This window comes from Nycticebus coucang, chromosome 2, assembly GCF_027406575.1.
Source record: "Nycticebus coucang isolate mNycCou1 chromosome 2, mNycCou1.pri, whole genome shotgun sequence".
Taxonomy (NCBI): domain Eukaryota; kingdom Metazoa; phylum Chordata; class Mammalia; order Primates; family Lorisidae; genus Nycticebus; species Nycticebus coucang.
Window position 1 is genome coordinate 70,621,242 of NC_069781.1, and position 5,117 is coordinate 70,626,358.

Consider the following 5,117-nt stretch of genomic DNA (forward strand, 5'->3'; position numbering starts at 1 on the left):
AAAAATCAGTTTATCATAAAGACATTCACACTAGACTGTTTAGTGCAGCTCAATTTACAACAACCAAAATGTAAAAATAACCTAAATGCTCATCAACTCAGGAACAGATTAACAAGCTGTGGTATATATATTCACCCATAAAAAAGATCTTTTGTATTATTCACATCTTTTCTATTATCTTGGATGGAACTGAAACACATTCTTCTAGTAAATATTACAAGGATGGAAAAACAAGCATCCAATGTACTCAACACTAATATGAAACCAGTAGACAATCTAATGCATGCCCACCCAGGAGAAAAATTCAAGGTGGGGGAGGGGTAAACAGGAAGGGAGGAAAGGGTGGGATGCCCCCACTGAATGGGCATGGTGTGGGGGTGTTTGGCACACCTTTTGAGAGTCCCCCACAAGAGGGACTCTGCCTAACAAAATCAAATATTTTGACCTGGTTATTTGTACCCACACATTAACCTGAAATTAAAAAAACAAAAAAGCACAAGGAAAGCCATCTTTCCCTGTGTCTCTTTGTAGCTACTCATCAGAAATTTAAACTAAGAGACCTCTCCCCTTTTGTTGTTTGGATCTTGATGTCCTAAGTCAAGGGTAAAAGCAGTGTTAGAGCTCAAACACTGTTTTAGACTAGAAAATACTCTTCTTTTCATTGCCGCCAATTGATTTTTCCCCTCCCAAGTCTGGTTTTGATTTTGCTAGTAAACATGGTTTCCATCTCCACCCTCATCAGCAAACACAACTGGTTTGGGCTGTCAGAAATTCAAAAAAAACTCCTGCAATAATTTAAAGTATATGAAAACAATCAGAATGAAAAGAAGAAAGAACGTTTAAAGAGATAGCATCTTAAAATGCAGGTTTGACTTTGCTTGTATGTTTTGGAAGCCAATAAGAGTTCAAAAAGGCTAAATATTTTTAGTGTGATTCTCAGACACTTCTAAATAGAAATGTCTAAGTGAAGGATAAAGTCAGCAAAGTGAATATTCAATTCTTGTGTTTTCTGGTATTGTACAACTAAGAAGCATGCCTTCAAGTCATCACTTGGCTACCAGTTGACCTTAACCAGGTCCCTTTCTCTCTCTGAGTTTTGACTTTAATATGAAAGGCTAGTCTAGATGATTGAATTCTAGTTCTAATACCCCATCCTCATTTTTTACATTATAAATCATGGAACCACTATTTTTAAAAAAGTGCAGTGATTCCATTTTCTTTAAACCCTTACTTATTAGAGCTTTGATGCAGCCCTGGGGGTTTAAAACCAATGGGTAAATGGAGCCACAGGCTACATGTGACAGAGTTGTGAGGAGAATCAACTTAACTCAATAATTTTGAAGATAAGGAATTTTAAAACATACTTATTAAAATATAATTGACATCCAATAAATTGCACTTGTTTCAAGTATATAATTTTTCTGATTTTGAAAAATACATTCACCTGTGAAACATATCCACAAGACAAGTTTTCTCATGCCCCCTTGTAATCTCTCTCCCTCATCCTTCAGTACCTCCATCCCAACTGAACTTTCAGTCACTGTAGATTAGCTTATATTTTCTAAGATTTCATGTAAATGGAGTCATACAACATGCATGCTTTTTTGCCTATCTTCTTTCAACTTAGAAAAATTATTCTGAGTTCCATCTACATTGCTACAGCTGTCAATAAATCAACCCTTTTTTTTTTTTTTTTTTAAATATGGAACGCTTCACAAATTTGCGTGTCATCCTTGCGCAGGGGCCATGCTAATCTTCTCTGTATCGTTCCAATTTTAGTACATGTGCTGCCAAAGCGAGCACAAATCAACCCTTTTTTATGGCTGAGAAGTATTCCATGATATGGATACGCCGCCATGCGTTTGTTCATCAGCTGATAGACCCTTGCATTGTTTCTGGTCCTCGGAGCTTTTCCACACTTACCTCCAAGGGATATTAACCACCTCTGTCAGACTTTTATGGGTTTTCCAGTCATGGTAGAACTGTGATGGTTGTGGGATTGGAGATGGGATGGTTAGGGTGGGAGAGCCTCAATTAAAACATCCTAGTTGTTGTAACTGTTCTGATCTGTGATGCAATAACTTTTCTTGAATCAATGTATCTCCATTTGTTGTATGCCTGAAGTCTTGAAATGGTTGCTTTTTAGCTATAGTCTTTTCCAGTGTTATCACTGCTTCTTCAGGAGGAGACTTACCAATCTACTTACTTTGCTGTTCCAGAAATATTCTGATTTTTATTTTAGCATAATTTGTCTGACAAAGAGCAGGATAGTCTCTACTTCTCAGAAACATTCCATCTAACAAGGAAAACGGAACGTATATGTCCATAAATAAAAACACAAAGGCACTGCATACATAAGTAACCACTCAGTTCTGCAGGTGGCTAGAGGAGGAAACCATCATTCTTTCCAGAAAGAATTGAGAAAAGCATCAAAGGAGGGGCAGAATTTGAGAAAGCCTTCGAGGACTGATAGGAATTCAATAGGGTTTGAGAGACTGAGCATAGCAGTTGCAGTAGTTAGGCTGACCTGGGATTTCTTTATTATTTCTCTCTTTCTATTTTTAAAATTTAAAAGTAGTACATGAATACATTTTCACTGCAAAAATATTTAAAGAATACAGTTGGTGATGTTAAAGCATCACTATTTCCCTCTCTTTCTCACCTCTCCCCCTTAGCTCCTTCCCATTCCTTTCCCTATCACTATTTCTAGGTCTTTTCCTATGCATTGATATACATATATATGTAACAGTGGAGCTTGGAAAATTTAGAAAGAAGTGAGTTCATCTATAGTTAAAGAAATAAAAAAAAGAATTTTTTTTATTGTTGGGGATTCATTGAGGTTACAAGAAACAAAAAGGAATATTTCAAGACCTGGGTTGACACAAAGAAAATTGTAATAATCAATGGCCTCTGGCTAGTATTACCAGCAGTAGCAAAAAATGTACTACCTGAGTAAACCTAAGCAAGCTATTAAATTAAGTAACTAAGGACTTCAGTTTATCAGTCAAGATAGGCTAGGCTATACTAGAGTGACAAGGAAGCCTCCAGAATGTCCAAGGCTTAATACAGTAAGAGCTGGTTTCTCCCTCATACAAAGTCCAGTAATCTTCCAGGCACTTTTCCGTAGCAGAGGGGTTCTGTCCTTCCAGCTGAGAGAGACAGAGAGGAGATGGGGCAAGACATTCTAAGCTTAGTCCTCATTTCTGCAAATTTCACTGGACAGAATTCAGTAGAAAATAGGTTCAAGGGGGGGCTGGCAAATCAGCCTTCTTGAGTTCCTGAGGAAAGTATAAAATCTGTTAGTGAGTTTCAGTATTGTCGCTGCCACACGTTTCCTCCTCTGAGATATACAGTCAACTAGATGAGGATTGCAGCCCTTCCAATTCTGCTCTTCTATAACTCTTGCATTCAATGAGAGAATCTGACCTCATTTTGGCATTCAAGAGAATTGAGTTTATTTTTAACCACAGTATTGTGTTCAATTGTTCATCTAGTTGTCTTTACATTGTGTGTCATATCAAGTGAAGATACTGAGTCATACTTTTTCTTTCAAAATTCCTTCCAAATTTTCAAAAAGTAGTAGGAAAATGTAGAAGCAGAGAAAATTAACTTCTAAGCAATGGGACATGATTGACAAAGTCAAGGTTTCTGAATTTAATTCCTAACTCTATTAATGATGAATGATGTTGGGTAAATCACTTATCTAAGTCTCCCTGGACCTAAGAAATTCACCATTCAGAAAAGAATCAGAGTAGCAATTGTATAATAAAAACAGTTCAGTTGGAAGTCTGGAGGGGGGAAGTGGAAACTGGAGAATGAAGTATGGTGAGGTGAAGAAAGAGTGAGAAGAGGGGTTGGGACATTGTGAATAAGTTTAGAAAGCAATGTTTTTGTTTTTGTTTTTTTAAGGCAAATGTGAAACAAAGTTTACTAAGGAAGAGAAAGATAGGTTCACAGAGTAAGAAAGCTTACAAAGCAGAGTAATATGTTTTTTATTTTGGAAGAATTTTAGATTTACAGCAAGTTACAAAGATTGAACATAGTATTCTTGTGTACCCCTCCCCGAGGTCCCCTCACTGATGACCTCTTACCCCACCATAGTACATTTGTTTGTCTATGTACATCTGCTCAGTGTCTGACATTAGTACATTGTTATTAGCCAAACTCCAGACTTTATTGGAAACTATAACCTGTTGATAATTGTCAATCCAGTTGATGGAGCTAGGTGAGTGATAGAAGTTTTTTTGTTTGTTTGTATGTTTGTTTGTTGAGACAGTCTCACTTTGTCACTCTTGGCAGAGTGCCAGCATCATAGCTCACAGCAACCTCAAACTCCTGGGTTCAAGCCATTCTCTTGCCTCAGCCTCCTAAGTAGCTGGGACTACAGGTGTCCACACAATGCCTGGCTATTTTTAGAGACAGGGTCTCGCTCTTGCTCAGGCTGGTCTTGAACTCCTGAGCTCAAGTGATCCACCAGCCTCACACTCCTAGAGTGCTAAGGAGTCCTACTCCTACAGGCATGAGCCACCATAATAGGAGTAGGAGTTTAAACTGTGATCTCTGCCTCCATGTGCCTTCACTTCCTCAGTTAATATCTGGCTCACTGACTCAGTTTCCAAAAATATACTACAATGCAGAGTCATCACAGAGGCTGTCTTGGTCCTCAGGATAACAATATCTGTGTCCTGATGAACAGATGTTCTGGAAATAACTCTTTTATCTGACCCTTCGTAAGAAAGTCCTTTGGTGATAGCAGGGTGAGGTGATTCACCCAGCTATCAGTAAAGAGAGAGCTATTATTTTATTTTTCTTTAACTTAGTGAAAGACCAGCAGGCAAAAAGCAATTACCTTTAACGATATAAAGCATATTGCAGAAGGCCCAGAAAGAGCAGGAATTTTTGCCTTTTCCACATTCTACATAATTAGTAAGGAAGGCATCAGAAGAGAAAGCTTAGTATAGCAGCCTCCTCCAGAACACCCCATGAGAACATGAACATCATACTTGAAGTCTGACCTCTTTGTAGTTTTCTTCAAATGGAAGTCTACACAAAGTGTTTAGAAATGGAGTATATGCGGTCATCCCAACAACTCTTGGCATTTAATGGGTTAAGAGAAG

The 5,117-nt window shown here is 37.9% G+C and overlaps 1 non-coding gene across 1 annotated transcript; it reads right to left on the reverse strand.

Annotated features, from left to right (window-relative positions):
- Positions 1 to 1,696: 1,696 nt before the first annotated feature.
- On the reverse strand, positions 1,697 to 1,803 carry LOC128579983 (U6 spliceosomal RNA). The gene has a single exon (XR_008378349.1). It is a non-coding gene; the product is annotated as a U6 spliceosomal RNA (small nuclear RNA).
- Between the last annotated feature and the right edge of the window lie 3,314 nt (positions 1,804 to 5,117).